The sequence below is a fragment of the Theobroma cacao genome, chromosome 10 (assembly GCF_053813885.1).
Source record: "Theobroma cacao isolate CCN51 chromosome 10, ASM5381388v1, whole genome shotgun sequence".
Taxonomy (NCBI): domain Eukaryota; kingdom Viridiplantae; phylum Streptophyta; class Magnoliopsida; order Malvales; family Malvaceae; genus Theobroma; species Theobroma cacao.
In genome coordinates, this window is record NC_142648.1 from 9855664 (window position 1) to 9874866 (window position 19203).

General features: G+C 34.8%; 1 pseudogene; it reads right to left on the reverse strand.

Moving 5' to 3' along the window:
* Positions 1-2292: 2292 nt before the first annotated feature.
* Positions 2293-10403, reverse strand: LOC108663608 (spermidine synthase 2-like; annotated as a pseudogene).
* Between the last annotated feature and the right edge of the window lie 8800 nt (positions 10404-19203).

Genomic DNA, 19203 nt, shown 5'->3' on the forward strand with positions numbered 1-19203 from the left:
CATTGATTGGTACATGATCTTCTCCTCAAAAGAGTAGGGTTGAATCCTCTTTTCTCCAAATATATATAAAAAAATCATTATAGTAGTTTATATGATCCTTGCTCTTCCTTTTTAAACATAGTGATATAGTAGTTTATGTGATCCCTAATTGGAATATGTTGGTTGATCTTGAATTACTCATTTGTAGGAATAAACTATAGCAAAAATAACTATTATATAGTTTGGTTAATGAAAGGTAGTAATTGCTATTATAACTCAATCCAATGTTTGGCTGGTAAAATTAGTTTTAGAATAGCAAAAAAAAAAAAAGTTATAAAAGATAAAAAAAATACTCTTTATTATAATATTTAATTTTTAATTTAAAATAATTATTTTTTATAATTTATTAAAATATTCATAAATTTGTATTTAAAACTTTGATATAATTATTTCATTTTATTTTTTAAAAAATTAATAATTAAAATAGTAATATCATTATATTATCCTTTATTCTTTATTTTAATATTAAAATATTAATAATTTATAATTACAATTTTTAATTTAAATATTATTTTTTTATAATTTGTAATTAACATTTTAATTTAATTTTAAATTTTAAAATATTAAATTTTAGTTTTTCCTTTTTCTTTCTTTTCTTTCTTCTCTATCAATTGACCACTACAGAAGTGGCCAGTTGGATTTAGCTGCTAAAGTGCCATATCGACACTTCTCGTAGTAAGATTTGGTTGTAGAGTGCCAGATTCAGTCGAAGAGCATGAGATTCGGTGCTTTCGCAACCAGATTTGACGGTGGATGCTGAATCTATAATTTCCTTAGTTGAATTTGGTTATGGAACACCAGATCGACACTTATCGTGATCAAATCTGAGTGTGGAGTCATAGCTATTACCGTCACTCTTTGCCACCCTCTAATGGTGGAGAAAATTTAGAAAGAGAAAGAGAGGTAGATAGAGAGCAAAAGAAAATGTGAAAATGAAAAAATTGTATCTTATATGAAATGGTAATTTCTAAATTTGTTTAAAAATAGTTTTGTCCAATAATATTTTTGAGCTATTCCTCCACATTTGGAATAATCATTATCAAAAGAGAACTCGATAATGACAGTTCCTAGTTCTCTCGGATCAATCATGTCGTGTAACAAATAACTTCTTAAGAAGAGCTTTTAAAATAAGATGAAATGATTATTTCATTCCCTTCGACCAAACGTGCACGTGCAGTAAGTAAAAGAGAGCTGCAAAAGAGAAATAAATTTCTCACGAAGGCAAAAGTAAGCTTACCAGCCAGTCCAGCTTTCAGTCCACATCTCTGGTTTGTAGGCCTTGGTTGGAGAAAAGTAGAAACCATTCCAGGTGTTAATCTGTTGGAAGAAAATAAAAGTTAAGAAAACTCAATATGAATAATTATTGATTATTCCATTAGAAATACACAACTGCTTTGACATCTACAAATGTTGAAAATGCAAAGGTATTCTCCATGAACACCGCGAACCATGTAAGCTCAAATGGATACAAAACTTAAATCAAATAAAATGTTGAGCTAAATGTATAATAATAAGAATAAAAATATTTATAATGAAAATAATTTTTTTAAAAATTTTGATGTAAATTTATAAGATTAAAGGTAAATATTCATATCACACAAACTACAAAAATCAATATTTAGTTTTTTAAATAAACTTAAGTAAAAGTAATTTGTATCCTCTCAAATTCTCAAATTTGTTTTAAATATTTATGTATAAAAAATTAAAAATATTAATATTAAAAATTTTTCAATTTTAACGTAAATGTATGAAAATAAAGATAAAACACATAAAGTTGTTATTAATGTTTTTAAAATATTGACGTAAATGTATAAAATTTATGATAAAAAGTCATGCTAGACAAACTAAAAATATTTATATTGAAAATTAGCCTTTTACAAATATTATCATCAATTTATAATAATAATGATAAAATACTAAAAATGAAAATTAGCCTTTTAAAAATCATAACTTTAATTTATAAGAATAAAATTAAAAATTCATATCACATAAACTACAAAAATTAATATTTAGTTTTTTAAATAAACTTAATTAAAATTAATATGTATCTTCTCAAATTCTTAAATTTGTTCTAAATATTCTTACATAAAAAATAAAAATATTAATATTAAATCAAATAATATTTATTCAATTTTAACGTAAATGTAGGAGAATAAGGATTTTTTTGATGATTGATTTCATGGAAGAGCCATTTATATCAACTAAATGACCTTAATCCCTTATGGAGATTGGTAGAAAATAGAAAGACCAGTATCATTCAACAATCCTACTACAAATTCTCTTGCACACAACAAAAGCATTACTTGAACTTCTAAATCCAACGTTCTTCACTACATGAGACCATTAAGCATGGATAAAAGCCATAATGTTTTGACAAACAGAAAGCAACCGAAAGAATATCAGAGTTGTAAAACAACCTTAATGGTCGTTTTGACTTACAGCAGCTATCATTAATGTCAATAGGGTTCAAGATGTTTGTGTTAGGATGATCCCTACAACCAATTGGGATTGGTTAAGACTTGAGTCCAATCATGCAACAATATCATTCACGTTGAATGATTAGAGGTTTTCCTTCATCAATAAGAAATCAATTATAATGAGTTACAAGTCTAATTGGATGAAGTCCATGAGATTAATATGCCTTGCAAGGAAACTGTAATGGGTTGCAGTTATGAGATCTTTATGCATCAAAGCATAATCTCAAAATGTTCTTGGTCAATGTATCATTGAGTTTGGACATCAATGATACTTAGAGACTGGTATATTCTATTTTTCTTACTTTAGAAGTAAGCAATTGATCTCATAAATTGAAGTATAGAGATACTTGAAACTAAAATATAAGTGCTTAGCTAGGAGAGCAAGTTCACTGAATATGACCCGCCATGAGAAGCGTATTTGGTAATACACTCTAGTGTCTATGCAACACTTTTCATGTGTTAGTCGTGTAAATACTCCCCAAACTTGAGACACCGGGTTGTCTTATATGTAAAGTGTTATGTTTTAATTTCATCCCTATGGGTGCCTAACAAGGATGCCAAAACAGGATGCTTTTGGATATAGTATAAAGCATGTGAAGGTAAATGAATGGTCAAGATAGGAATCATCACCTTAAGTGTTTTAGAGGAAATATCCTCTTAGTTCTTGGTTAACATTAGCTTATTGAAGTCCTTAGCCAAGGCGACATGGAGATTATGAAAAGGTTTCATAAGTCTCTATAAAGCTAATGCTATAATTGTAGGAACAAATACTAGGTCAAAAAGAGTAGACACTATACCAAGCTCTTATCATCTTTGGGATATATGATGAGAGAATGGATTACACTGATAGACTGTACATTGAAAGATTATCAAAGAACCATTTGACTCTCCTAACAATTCGATGGCCATGATGCATTGCTAGATGCCAATCTTGGTTAATGGAATTGACTATAAATTAATTGATTGAAATTTATATTAATCAATTAAATCAATAATCAATTCCATCGCTAACATGTTAGGAACCTAATAAATCACACACAATGATTGCATTTGAATTAAATTGGGAGAGTGATGATTTAAGTTAGACTTAAATCACAAGCTAGGTAATTAACTTCTATAAACTTAATTAAAAGAGTTTAATAAAGTCTTACGCATAATTATAAATAGTTATAATTATAAGGCCTTGATTGCAAAATATAAAGGAAATTAATTTTGATTTTAATTTGCAAGGACTTAATTAAAATAGTTTAATTAAGTAATAGGCCTAATATTATAATGTGTTATAACATTGAGGGTTTAATTACAAAATTGAAGTTATTTTAACCTAACTATATAAGTAATCTTTTAACTATTTTTCATATGAGAGTTTTTCACAATTGAAGAAAACCTAGTTTTTGTCAGAAAAGGAAAAGGTTTTTCTCTTTTTGACGCCATTCGCTTTGTGTGAAAGAGAAAATTGCTTATAAAGAAATTTTCAAGAGAAGTTTGGCTAAGATTGTGAAAAAGAAGAAAAGGACAATTATTGTCCTCTTTGCTAGCACAAAGTATAGTTAAAAACTCCCTCATTTGTTGAAGGTTCGTGTACAATCGTGTGTACTACCATTGGAGGCCAAGCACTTGATTGGCTAAAGTTTTTTATCCTTGTGGTGTTCGCGAGTTTGCTTTGAGAAGTACCAGTGTGATTACAAAATTACTTGACAATGTAACTTTTTGAATAATAATTAATTTTGTTCTTTTATGTGTTAAATATCACCAAGGTGATCCATGGGTGGAGGCATGTTTTGGTTGTTTGGTTTTAAAGTTTTATTATTCATTCTATTACGTATTTTGAGCATGTCATCCATAGCCAAACCCATCAGTTTGAAGTCAATAGAAAGTCCCTCAGTTAAGCAAAGCATGAAACCAATCACGTACACCACTTGGGAATGTAGGAATCGTAATCCATGCATAGTTGAAGATTTGGCAGTAGTTCACTTCAATGTCCTCAATTATGTATGTGCATATGTAGCCAAATACTTTGTGCTTGAGTACAGACCACTCCACTTGGACAAAGAGCCTTTCCCATTGACTTAAAAAAGGGTTTCTCAAAGAGCTATTGTGCAGGACCTATCAGGTAAGAGGAATCCACTATAATGGCATCATAAGTACCTTGTGGAACAGCCTCCAAATATGCAACTCCATCACCAAAATGAAGGGTCACACGGGGATCCTCATAACCAACAGCTACATCAAGGAAAAATTCTTTAGAAACATCTTATCAATTTCACAGATGTCAATATGCTCAATAGAAGAATGACCAGAAACTTCCAGTAGAACTCCATGATCTCCACCACTAATAACCAAAACCTTCTTTAATATTTATAAATTAAACTGATGTTAGTGTTCTTAAAATATTGACGTAAATTTATAAGAGTTATGGTAATAAGTTATGTTAAACAAACTAAAAAAATTTATAATGGAAACTAACCTTTTACAAATTTTGACATAAATGTGTAATAGTAAGGATAAATATACTTAAAGTGAAAATTAACATTTAAAAGTATTGACGTAAATTTATAAGAATGAAAATAAAAAATAATACATATCACACAAACTACAAAAATCAATATTTAAGTTTAAATAAATTTAATTAAAACTAATTTGTATCCTCTTGAATTCTTAAATTCACTTAAATATTTTTACATAAAAAATTAAAAATGTTAATGTTAATGTTGTTCAATTTTTTACCCACGCAAGTATACGTATCGTAAAGATAATATAATGATGAGTAGAGTATTTCACAAAAAATTATTTTAATTCCTATTGTTAAGTACTAAAATTGACACATCCTAACCTTATCCAAACAATTATAAAATTAAAATTAAAACTAATAAACTAATAACTAAAACTAATCTAAAATATATCAGCAAAATTATTTTATTAACTTCTAGTGATTACCGAACCTAAGATTATGATGTCCTTCAATATTTCATCTGATTATTGTCTCTCTCTCTTAACTCAGTTTAATGGATTAAGTTTTTAACCTAGAGTCCTAAATTATTTATAAGTCTTTGTCGAGTTTTTCATAAAAATACCTCTCCAAATTAATTTACTATATGTCTATGCAAATTAAATTGAAGAAAGATTCATCGAGTTTGTGCTCTAATCTTGGAAACGTATGGCTTATAGGTGTATGTCTATTCTATATGCAAATTAAATCACCAAATCAATTAAGTGTATTCGATCATACGCTATTCAAGATCTACTTAAATCTCCTTCGTCAAGGTTTAACCTACGTTTTCAATTCAATCTAATTGGTGATAAGGCAATTAGAAGCATTAAGAACAGAATAAAATAAACAACTTAAATCTGTCAAATATAAGCAAAAAAGAGATAAATAAATCAGACTACGTATTGAGTTTAATCATAATCTTAGATAAATAAATTAGTTCCTCATCAAGTCACACAACAGATCATTATCAAATAAAACAAAACCAAGAAAATAAGAGAATAACAAAAAGATTGAACAACCCAAGAATTGTATTCTTAATCTCCAAATCTTCTTGAATCCTTCAAATTTTTCTCAACTTCAATGACTTTGTGGCTTGATTCTTAGCTTCAATCCAATGTTTCGTTCTCTTCCAAAAGTCCTCTGAAAGGGTTTTTTTCTAGGGCTTTGAAATTAAGCCAAGTTGGGTGAAGAAAGAAGTCAATTCCAACAAGGATTTCCTTATCAGACTATGTGGGTTGCGGCCTCAACCAATTTATTAGCAGAAATCATAATTGCTCTAAGACTGCTATAGTTCTTCAAATTCGACAAGATTTTTGATCACCTTCCAAGTAGAACTTAGAAAGTGGTAAACATATAATTTGTAGCTTTTCCTCTTATCTTTCCAATGATCTAAGAATCATCTCATTTAGAGTACTGTAGAGAAATTTATGATTAAAATACTGAAACACATGTAGTGCAAATCTGCACGTCAAAATTGCTCTCTTTCTTCCATTAAAATTCTTCCTTCATTAAACACCTACAAAAGCATAAATAAATCAATAACAATCTATTTTAATCACATAAATACCAAATTAAGCATAAAATTAACTAAGATTAGATGGACTCACCTAAATTAATTAATTTAAAATAATTTAAATGAAATTTATTAATTTCTATGCTTTACTATAAGAATTAAGTTAAATTACTATCAAAATTAAGCCTAAATAACTATATATCATAGATTTATCAGTTAATAAGGGATTTTTTATTCTAATATAAATATATGAAAATAAAGATAAAAATATATAAAGTTGAATCTTCCAACATGTTTTGATTTATTTTAGGATCCTTGGTAAGTGGTAATTGACAATAACAAGCATATGGTTTGGAAAAAGTGAAGAAAAACATAAAAAATGCACTCGCAAATGGTCATCCCATCACCCAATGGAGCTAGAGAGATTTCCAGGCGATGATAAATTGAAATGGATTTCTTAAACTCGATTATGGACCTCTTGGAATCCCTTTTATCTTCTGAGACAACTTCTCCAAGTTGAGCAACCATGCCTCCTCAAAGAGTTTTGTCATAGATGATTAGGCCATAAATTTATAAATATTAACGTTAATTTACATTTAATGTTAACATTAATAATTAATATATAAGGTCAATATACATAAAGCAAAACATTGGTATACTTATTATATCAACTTTAATATATCATGTTAATGTTATGTAAATATACATTAATGTTAATGTTATGTATATTAACGGTAAATTTTAAGATAAATTATTACCCTTACCTCTTTAGAGTTTTTTCTTAATTGATTTCGGGTCTATTAATATTCAAAATAGACACTCTATCTCAAAATAATGTATTTTCCAAGACACATAACTCCTATCGTTACTTCGACATTTGAGTTTCATTAACTTAATGATATGGCATGAATGTTTTACTCATTTCACCCTTCTTGAATTAGAGAAACAACAAAATTTGTTTTTGGTGGCATCAATCAAGAAAGTATTGAATCTTTTCTTTTGATTAAAAGAAGATAATTGAGGAGTACTTGTTGACCTAATAATACTTGCAAAATGAATTATCATCCGTTATTCAAGAGGAGTGGAGTTCCTTGATTCTTAGTGTAAGGTAATTAGTCAATCTAAGCTCGCAACTTTTGCTACTTCTCGACAACCTTTTTACATTAAGTGGATTCAAGAAGCTCACGAGGAGGACGTTGAAATAGTAGAGCCAGGCAATATTAAAACCTTGCAAAAGGAATTACAGGAGTTAGCAAAGGAGGAAGAAGTCATGTGGAAGAAATGGTCTAGAGTTGAATAGTTAAAAGATGGGGACAAGAATTCCAAGTTTTGTCATCAGAGAGCATCAGCGAGATGGAAGAAAAATACAATTTGGGCATTGCAAAAGGTGACTAGTGAATAGGTTGATTCGAAGGAAGGTATAAAGTTTTAAGTAAATGATTTCTTCACTAACCTTTTTACTACTTCTAACCCTTCAATGATTAAGGAGGTCTTGGCCTATACTCAGTTATGTATAACAACAGATATGAATGAGCACCTAATTGCTAATATCTCGTTAGAAGAAGTTTGAGTGGCATTGTTTCAAATGGCACCATTAAAAGCTCCTAGTCCAGATGGTCTGCCTACTTTATTCTATCAGAGATTCTGGGATATTATGGGGCCAAGTATTCATCAATGTGTCATTGAATTTTTTGATGGAAGATCTGTTATTGAAGGTATCAACCACACTTATTTCTTTGATTCCAAAAGTGTCAAGGCCAGAATTGGTAAGTCAATTTAGACTAATTAGCTTGTGTAATGTCCTTTACAAGAGAGCCTCCAAAGTATTGACTAACAGATTGAAAACTATATTGTTCGGTACAACCTCTTAAAATCAAAGTGCATTTGTCCTTGGAAGATTGATAACTGACTATGTCATTGCGGCTCAAGAGATTATTCATTATTTACATAATAAAAGATAGGGATAAAAGGGTAGTTTTGCACTTAAGTTAGACATGAGTAAAGCTTATGATCATGTCGAATGGTCATTTGTCCAAGCTATTTTAGTGAAAATGGGATTTAGTGCAAAGTTTGTGGCCATGGTTATGCAATACATCTCGATTGTTACTTATTCGGTGCTCATTAATGGCATTCTAGGAAATGTGATTAAACTTACCAGAGGTTTAAAACAAGGTGATCCACTTTCCCCATTCCTTTTTGTAATTATTTCTGAAGCCCTATCCTCGTTGTTGTCAACAGCAAAGGAACGTAAAGATATTTCTAGTCTAAATGTGAGCAGGAGAAGTCCAACTATCACACATTGATTCTTTGCAGATGACAGTATGATTTTCTGGAGGACTCACACTCAAGAGTTGTTGAATCTGCAATCTCTATTTGCAAAGTACGAATGTGCATCAAGTCAGAAAATAAATTACGAGAAATCATCTATTCTTTTCAATAGGAATACAAGGGACACTGAGGTTGATTTAACTTGTCAATTACTGGGGTTTCAAAGAGAGAACTGGGATGGTAGATATCTTGGAATGCCGTTTAAATGTGAGGGTTCTAAGAAACAAAGTTTTAGCTATGTGAAAGAGTGAATAATGAAAAAAATTTCCAATTGGACACATAAGCTTCTATTGATAGCGGGCAGGGAAGTCTTGATTAAATCGGTGGCTCAAGCTATTTCTACTTTCATTATAAGTTGTTTTAAACTGCCAGATTATTTGTGCAAAGAAATTGATTCACTATTTTCCAATTTCTGGTGGAGAGGATCTCATTCTAGAGCAAAGATTCATTGGAAGTCTTAGAGTCATTTGTGCATGTCCAAACATTCAGGTGGCATGGGTTTTAAAGATCTACGCAATTTTAATAAAGCTTTGTTAACAATGCAAGGGTGGCGGTTGCAAATGAATCACTCATCAATTGCTTATCAAGTGCTTAAATCTTGGTACTTCCCTCATAAGAATTTTTTAGAGGTTCTTCTCGGTCCTAATCCAAGCTATTTATGGAGAAGAATAAGGGAGAGCCAATGTATTATTAACAGTGGGGCTTTCTGGAGGATTGGTGATGGACAAAATACACCTGCGAAGGTGCACAATTGGATTCCTTATGATACCCCAAGATTGGTGTTAGTGTGTGATGAACAGGTATAAAGATCTACCAAGGTCAGTGAGTTTATTTTACCTGAGCAAATGGTTTGGGTTATTGAAAAGGTAGAAGCTTGTTTTCCGCCTTATGAAAGCTCACTCATTTTGGCATTGCCATTAAGTTTTAGGAATCCAAGAGACAGGTTGGTCCGGCCAAATAGTAAAGATGGTAAGTATACGGTAAAGCTAGGCTATGAATTGTTAAGCAGATTATCAGATGGTGAAAGATATGGTGCTAGTTCATCTGGGTGTCTAGTTAATGATTGGAAGAAATTTTGGCACCTTGACATACCCAAAAATAATCCAATTATTTGTATGGAAGATCTTTCATGGATGTCTTCCAACATCTTCTGCTTTAATTAGGAGAAATGTTGATATTAATTCTTATTGTCCATTGTGTAATAACACTTTGGAAACAGATCTTCATGTTCTATGTGATTGCTCTTTTGCAAAGGCATTTTGGTTGGCTTCTAAGTGGGGCTTCCGGGATATTGTTCATTATTACTTATCTCTCAAGGAATGGCTTTTTATGCTACTACACACATTAGATAAAATTAATATGGAGGAGATGTGTTGTGTTATGTGGGCTATTTGGAAGGGACGCAATTCAGTAGTCTTTAAGAAAAAGACTTTTAATCTGATCAAAACACTTCAAATGGGGATGGATATGTTTTCCCAATACAAAATTGTGTCTAGAGTAGAAAGCCAGCAACATATACCACTTGTAGTAGAGGACTCTCGTTGGAAGATGCCATTGGTTACCAAATTGAATTGTGATGTTACTATTATTGACCAGAATGGAGAAACCTTTTGTGAGACCCTGTCAAGCTCGATTAAAAGACGGTATTGTACTGAGTTGTACAACTAAGTTAAATCGAGCCTTGAACGAGTTCAAATAGAAATTCTAAGAGGAATTTGAAAATTCTAAAACCCACAGAATGATTTAGAATAGTGATTTGGAGTTCAAGGTTCAGTTTGGAGTCCATTAGGAAAATTGACCGATTAGGAACAAAACGGTCATTTTACCATATGATGATAAAATGGAGATTTTTAGCCAAGATTTGATCACATTTGACCAAGAATAATTATATGAAATATAATTATGATTATTGGCGTATAAAATGATGTTTATCAGTGAAAAGTTATGATTCTCGGTATTTTTTGAGCACAAGGGTAAAATGATAATTTTGCCACTAGAGGACCAAACGGGAATTTTTATAAAACGATTTTTGCCCCATTTGGTTAATATTGATCAATATTAGTGTTATTTGAGGTTGAAAAGTAGAAATAATGTGATTCCGGTACATTTCAGAGTATAGGGGCAAAATCATAGTTTTTCTATCTCGGGGGCAAATCGGTAAATTTTTCACCCCAGCACTTGTCAAGACCAAGGGATTTTAATTGTGGTAGGATTGGATAAATACCAGAATATTTGTGGTGAAAAATTAAGAAGAAAAAGTCAAAAAGTTAAAAAACTTGGGCCAATAAGCATGTGACACGTGGCATGCTTGATTATTTTATTATTTTCTATAGAAATCAGCCCATTAAATCCCCAATTCTCTCACCATATTCGGCCTAGGCAACCAGCAACAAGAACAAAGGAAGAACAAAGGGAAAAACAAGAAAACCTAGGTGAAAATTCAAAGAAAAAGTGAAGAAATCAAGGAAACAAGCTAGGTAAGTTAGAATTTCTTTAATTCTCCTTGACACCTAGCTTATCCATGCTTTTGTTCTTGATTTCCATGGCTGAATATTGAGTTATCATGATGAATTCAATTCTGAAAAAAAATGGGTATGGAAGAGGAATCGTTGTTGAAATAATTTGATTTTAGACTATGTTAGTGTTTAGGGATAGTTAAGCATGGTTATGAACAAAAACACAAAATAAATATTCAATTTCTCTAGGGTTCCTTGTTGGTCGGACCATGAGGGCTGAATATCAATGGGTTATTGTTTTTATTTCAAGGAAAATGGCTTGGAAAATGATGAATTAAGGTGAAACGGTTATGTCAAAAAATTTCGGTGCTAGTGCACCAAATGACCGAATTTTTCTATAAGGAACTGTGAGGGTTCTAATGCTGAATTTGGCTTTATTTAAATGGTATATGGTAAATTAAGGTATTAGAGGAGAAATGGATTAATTTGGAGGTGATTTGGACACAATTACCAATTAATCGGGTGATCGGTCGAATTTAATTGATACCGCGATTAAGCGGTAATCGGACGTATTTTTGCATTTACATATCAAGCATTAGTAATTTCAATTAGTTTATATCAATTTAGGGATAATATAGTAAATTCCTCGACTTTGTTATTTGTCAAGGTAGTGAGACGTCCGAAAAAGGCAAAGGAATTGCGCCTGAGGACTATTAGTCCGAGTGCACCCGAAATCTGGATTTTTGACACCTATGAGTGGACTGCCTTCAAAACTTGTTTTGGGAAATATAATGTAATTGCCACCCATTTGAATGAATTATCAAGTTTTTCATGAAAACAAGTGCCTTGGGAACAAGCTTTTTTTTTAAAAAAAATGGTTTTATGTTGTAATATGTGATTGCTATGGATTCATGCACTATTGTATTATGATGATATATATATGTGTGTTGTGCATGATGAATGATATTGTATATAATGACTGTAACCGTGTGTGTGCACGATGTGGAGAATGCACATGCCGGTGATGATGGCGTGAGAGATAGATGATGACAGTGCCCGTGTGCACGATGTGGGGGGATGTACACGATGACACTGATTGTGCACGATGTGGGAGGATGCACATGATGGCGCTGGCTATGTGCACGATGTGGGGGGATGTACATGAGCTGGGTGTGATTATGCTGATATTGGTGTTATCTATGCATTTATATATATACATCTATGTTTATGAAATCAAAGTTCGTGAGTATGGTATATGGTTTTGCATTTGTGAATCTTGCATGTTGAACTTTGAAAGTTGCTAAGTATTGTCAAATTGGTGTTCATTGCAACAAGGAATTTGGCTATAGCAAAATGGATTTTCGCTGCTACCAGAAACTCTCAATGGTGGTGCAGTGCTGTCAATTTGATAGCGATTTTGACCACTTTTTGATCAGAATTGGGCAAAGTGGCAAACACTAAAGTCATAGCCCTACCTCTTATCTTTCTAATGACTCAACAAGCATGTCAATTGGACCCATGTAGTGGAAGATATGCTTGAAAAACTGAACCATATGCAAACCGAGAATGCCTTTTACTGTAGCGAGAAACATGCTGTCATGTTGCTACCTTGCTCGGGTTCTGATATAATTTCCTTCACTCCTTTATCTTCATGATTGAGCATGGGTCTTTGCAATACTAAGAGTCCAATGATCAATGTCCAAAACAAGGGGTTTTCAATATGAATGGAGCTAAATTGCATTGTTTTGAAACAAGTGCATCATGATTTTAAATTCTCCCTTGTTGTTGTTGCTTGTTCCCTTCCTTGTTCATTCACTAGGTTTATACTCACCATTTTCAAATTCATGTTTTTAGATCATGAGGTAGTCGGTAACTAAGACAAGGTGTCCTTGTAGACCTGTGTCCATCTTTTGGTAGTGTGTCTCGACATTGGGTAGCTGTATATTCATCTGAGTCACTCCGCTGGAAGTCGAGTGTTATTTTGTTTTGTATAGATGAACTTAATGTAAATTATTAGAATACATATTGTAGACATTATATGTAAATTTTTAAGGAGTAATGCCAGTACGAGTTGGCAATGTATATCACTATTTTGATTCAAAATTATGAAATATGACTTAGTAATATTATATGGAATTATAAGTAAGATAAATAATAGGCTTGCTTGGGTTTAGTGGATTACGTCCATTGGACCCTTGCGCCAGTCATGGCTCGAAATTTGGGTCGTGACAAAGTTGGTATCAGAGCTCTAGGTTTGTCTAGGTCTTAGAACTTCCTTTTGTTGGTCCAACGGAGAGTCGGGTCTTTATGTGAGAACTTCAGTTGTAAAGTGTGAACCGCGACACATTTTACAATCAAATGACCGCATAGATTCCCTATCTTAGAAATCACCTTTTGCCTTAAGTATGATTATAATATGTGTTTAATATAAGGTGTTTGCTCTTGTCTTGGTAAGAATGCCGCCTAAGACACGAGCCGCCTCAAGACGAATGAGGGAGCACGATGCTCCTATTGAGATGGCAGATAGGCCACGGGCATCCAACCGGAGAGGCCGAGGTAGACGTGGCAGGGCCACTAGGCCGGTGAGGTCGGATACACCTGTGAGTAGGCAAGAGGAGGGACAGTCCTCAGGTGATGTAGATAGACACCCAACTGAGGGTATTACTATTGAGGATTTGGCGGCAGGCCTACAGGGAGTTAACCGGATTGTAGAGATGATGGCGACCCGTATAGAGGATATATAGAGGGTAGTAGAGGGGAGACCTACAGTACAAGAATCTCCAAGCTCCCAAGGATAGGCCGATCGCCAATATCGTGAGGTTGAGAGGGGTCACTTAGAGATTTCTCTTCCCGATTTCCTAAAGCTTAAGCCTCTATCATTTTCAAAGTCTGATGCATTAGAGAAACTCCAGGTTTTCTTGGATAAGATGGAAAAGATATGTAAAGCTTTGGGATGCTCCAGTGTTCGATCAGTTGAGTTAGCAGCTTTTTGATTAGAGGATGTGGCGCAGGAGTGGTATAGCTCTTTGTGTAGAGGCAGACCGACGAATGCAGCGCCATTGGCTTGGAGTGAGTTTAGTGCAGCCTTCTTGGATCGGTTCCTACCACTCAGCATACGTAATGCTAGAGCTAGAAAGTTTGAGACTTTGGTACAAACTTTGAGTAGGAAGATGTCGGAGTATGACATCGAGTTCACACAATTGTCTCGGTATGCTCCCTACCTCATTTCTACTGAGGAGATGAAGATTCAGAGGTTTGTGGATGGGTTAGTAGAGCCACTGTTTAGGGCTGTGGCATCTCGAGATTTCACTACCTATTCCGCAGTAGTAGATTGTGCTCAGCGCATTGAGATGAGGACCAGTGAGAGTAGGGCTACGAGGGATAGAGCAAAGAGGGCCGGACAGAGGGTTATTAGGGCCGTAGAGATTTTAGCAGTGGTGGTTCATCTTTTAGTCGTCAGGGTCCACAGATGGATTCACGATTATCCCAGTAGAGGAGTGATTTGCCTAGTGCTAGTGTTAGGACGGGATAGAGAACTTTCAATGTTAGGAGGCAACAACATTCGAGACAGAGTAGTCAAGTTATCCACCCTTGTAATATCTATGGGAAGAGACATAGTGGACGATGCTTACGTACTGTGGCAGTTTGTTATGGGTGTGGCCAACCCGGGCACATTAGGAGGAATTGTCCGATGGCTCATCAATCACAAGATTCTGCACGTGGTTCTGCCCAGCCAGCTTCGTCTGCTCCTTCAGTTGCTGCCTCATCTGGTCGGGGGACTAGTGGATCGAGAGGTAGAGGTGCTGGTACTTCCTCTCAGGGTAGGCCATATGGGTCTGGACATCAGAGTTCTATTGGTAGAGGCCAGGCGAGGGTGTTTACTTTAAAACAGTAGGAGGCCCAAACATCCAATGCCGTGGTCTCAGGTATTCTTTCAATTTGTGATATGAATGCTCGAGCCTTATTTAATCATGGTGCTACCCATTCTTTTACTTCTCCATGTTTTGCATCTCGATTGGGTAGAGATCATGTTCTGAGAGAGGAACAATTAGTGGTGTCTACTCCTTTAAAGGGGATATTTGTGGCCGAATGGGAATATGAGTCCTGTGTAGTACGAGTCAAGGACAAGGACACTTTGGTGAATTTGGTGGTGTTAGACACCTTAGACTTTGATGTGATCTTGGGGATGGATTGGTTATCACCCTGTCATGCTAGTGTAGACTGTTATCATAAATTGGTTAGATTTGATTTCCCCGGTAAACCATCATTTAGTATTCAGGGGGATAGGAGTAATGCTCTAACCAATTTGATATCAGTCATTTCTGCCAGAAGATTATTACGACAAGGTTGTATAGGTTACTTGGCCGTGGTAAGAGATACTAAGGCGAAGGTTGGAAATGTAAGTCAAGTGTCGGTGGTGAAGGAGTTCGTGGATGTATTTTTCGAAGAGCTACCAGGTTTACCTCCCGAGCGGGAGATTGAATTTTGCATAGATTTAATTCCCGACACTAGACTTATATCCATACCCCCATATAGAATGGCACCGACAGAGTTTAAAGAGCTTAAGGATCAATTAGAGGATTTGTTGGATAAAAGCTTCATCCGTCCTAGTGCATCCCCATGGAGAACACCGATGTTATTTATGAAGAAGAAAGATGGGTCACTTAGGCTGTGCATTGATTATCGACAGCTTAATAAAGTGGCAGTGAAGAATAAGTATCCTCTCCCAAGGATAGATGATTTATTTGATCAACTACAAGGAGCACAATGTTTCTCTAAGATAGATATGCGATCTGGGTACCATCAATTGAGAATCCGAAATGAAGATATACCCAAGACCGCATTTCGAACAAGATATGGGCACTATGAGTTCTTGGTGATGTCATTTGGGCTCACGAATACTCCTGCAGCCTTTATGGATTTGATGAACCAAGTGTTCAAGCCTTATTTGGATAAGTTCGTGGTGGTGTTTATTGATGACATCTTGATATATTAGAAGAGCCGAGAGGAGCATGAGCAACATCTTAAGATAGTGCTCCAAATTTTGAGAGAACATTAATTGTATGCCAAGTTCTCCAGGTGTGAGTTTTGGCTCGAAAGTGTTGCATTCTTGGGGCATGTGGTATCTAAGGATGGGATACAAGTTGATTCAAAGAAAATTGAAGCAGTGGAAAAATGGCCAAGGCCAACATCAGTTACAGAGATTAGAAGCTTTGTGGGTTTGGCTGGCTATTATGGTCGCTTTGTGAAGGACTTCTCTAAAATAGTCGCCCCTCTGACTAACCTGACACGTAAGGATACAAAATTTGAGTGGTCTGATGCTTGTGAGAATAGCTTTGAGAAGCTTAAGGCATGTCTCACCACAGCTCCAGTGTTAAGCCTACCGCAAGGCACGAGGGGTTGTACGGTATTTTGTGATGCATCAGGGGTTGGTTTAGGATGTGTACTAATGCAACATGGGAAGATGAATGCGTATGCATCTAGGCAACTTAAAAGGCATGAGCAGAATTACCCCATACACGATTTGGAAATGGTAGCGATCGTGTTTACCTTAAAGATTTGGAGGCATTACTTGTATGGTGAGACTCACAAGATATACACGGACCACAAAAGTCTGAAGTATATATTTCAGCAGAGGGATCTTAACTTGCAGCAACGTAGATGGATGGAGTTGCTAAAGGATTATGATTGTACTATGCTTTACCATCCCGGTAAGGCCAATGTAGTGGCGGATGCCTTGAGTCAAAAATCAATGGGAAGCTTGGCACATATTTGTACTAATAGGAGATCATTGGTTAGAGAGATCCATAGCTTGAGAGACATAGGTGTGCATTTGGAAGTTACGGAGATAGATGCATTGCTAGCACATTTTAGAGTAAGGCCTATCTTAATGGACCGAATCAAAGAAACACAAAGTAAAGATGAGTTTGTGGCTAAGGCCTTAGAGGATCCTCAGGGAAGGAAAGGAAAAATGTTTACCAAAGGCACAGATGGAGTGTTGATGTATGGAACCAGACTTTATGTGCCTGATGGTGATGGGTTGAGGAGAGAAATATTAGAGGAAGCTCACATGGCAACTTATGTGGTACATCTTGGGGCTACAAAGATGTATCAAGATTTGAAAGAGGTGTATTGATGGGAAGGACTTAAAAGAGATATAGCTGAGTTTGTCTCAAAGTGCCTGGTTTGTCAACAGGTTAAGGCTGAGCATCAAAAGCCTGCAGGGCTACTACAACCATTACCAATACCTGAGTGGAAGTGGGAACATATTACTATGGACTTTTGTAACGGGTTTGCCTCGAACCAGTGGGGGAAATAATTCAATTTGGATAGTAGTAGACCAGTTAACAAAGTCAGCTCATTTTCTTATGGTTAAGACTACTAACGGGGTTGCCCAATACGCTCGAGTTTATGTGGATGAGATAGTACGACTGCATGGTATTTCCATTTCTATAGTATCTGACAGAGGAGCTCAGTTTACTAGTAGGCTTTGGGGAAAGTTGCAGGAAGCATTGGGCACTAAGTTGGATTTTAGCATAGCTTTTCACCCTCAGACTGATGGACAGTCTGAACGGACCATACAGACATTAGAGGATATGTTGAGAGCTTGTGTGATAGACCTTGGTGTCAGGTGGGATCAATATCTACCCTTAATGGAGTTTGCCTACAACAATAGTTTCCAAACTAGCATCCAAATGGCACCATTGGAGGCATTATATGGACGGAGATATAGGTCACCCATTGGATGGCTAGAGGTGGGAGAAAGGAAACTTTTGGGTTTGAATTGGTGCAGGATGCAACCGAGAAAATACGCATGATCCGTCAGAGAATGTTAACAGCACAAAGTAGACAGAAATCATATGCTGATAACCGATTGAGAGACTTGGAGTTCCAAGTAGGAGATCATGTATTTTTGAAAGTTTCGCCAACTAAAGGGGTAATGAGGTTTGGCAAGAAAAGGAAGTTAAGTCCTCGGTATATAGGGCCATTCGAGATCTTAGAAAGGGTTGGAGCGGTGGCTTATCGTTTGGCATTACCGCCAGACCTTTCGTATATTCATCCCGTGTTTCATGTGTCCATGCTTAGGAAGTACAACCCGGATCCATCACATGTAATAGGTATGAAACCATTCAGTTGCAACATGATCTAACCTATGAGGAACAACCGGTAGCTATCCTTGATAGGCAAGTTAAAAAGCTCCGTTCAAAGGATGTAGCCTCAGTGAAAGTGTTGTGGCAGAATCACACTAGCGATGAGGTAACGTGGGAAGCTAAGGATGAGATGCGGACAAAGCATCCACACCTCTTCGCTATGTAAAGGTAAGCCACTCTACATTGAATTTTAATTCGGGGATCGAATTTTTATTAGTGGGGGAGAATGTGAAACCCTGTCAAGCTCAATTAAAAGACGGTATTGTACCGAGTGGTACAACTAAGTTAAATCAAGCCTTAAACTAGTTCAAATACAAATTCTAAGAGGAATTTGAAAATTTTAAAACCCACAGAATGACTTAGAATAGTGATTCGGAGTTCAAGGTCCAGTTTGGAGTCTATCAGGAAAATTGACCGATTAGGGACAAAACGATCATTTTACCATATGATGATAAAATGGAGATTTTTAGCCAAGATTTTATCACATTTGACCAAGAATAATTATATGAAATATAATTATGATTATTGGAGTATAAAATGATGTTTAGTAGTGAAAAATTATGATTCCCGGTATTTTTGAAGCACAAGGGCAAAATAGTAATTTTGCCACTAGAGGACTAAACGGGAATTTTTATAAAACTATTTTTACCCCATTTGATTAATATTGATCAATATTAGTGTTGTTTGAGGTTGAAAAGTAGAAATAATGTGATTTCGGTACATTTCGGAGTATATGGGTAAAATTGTA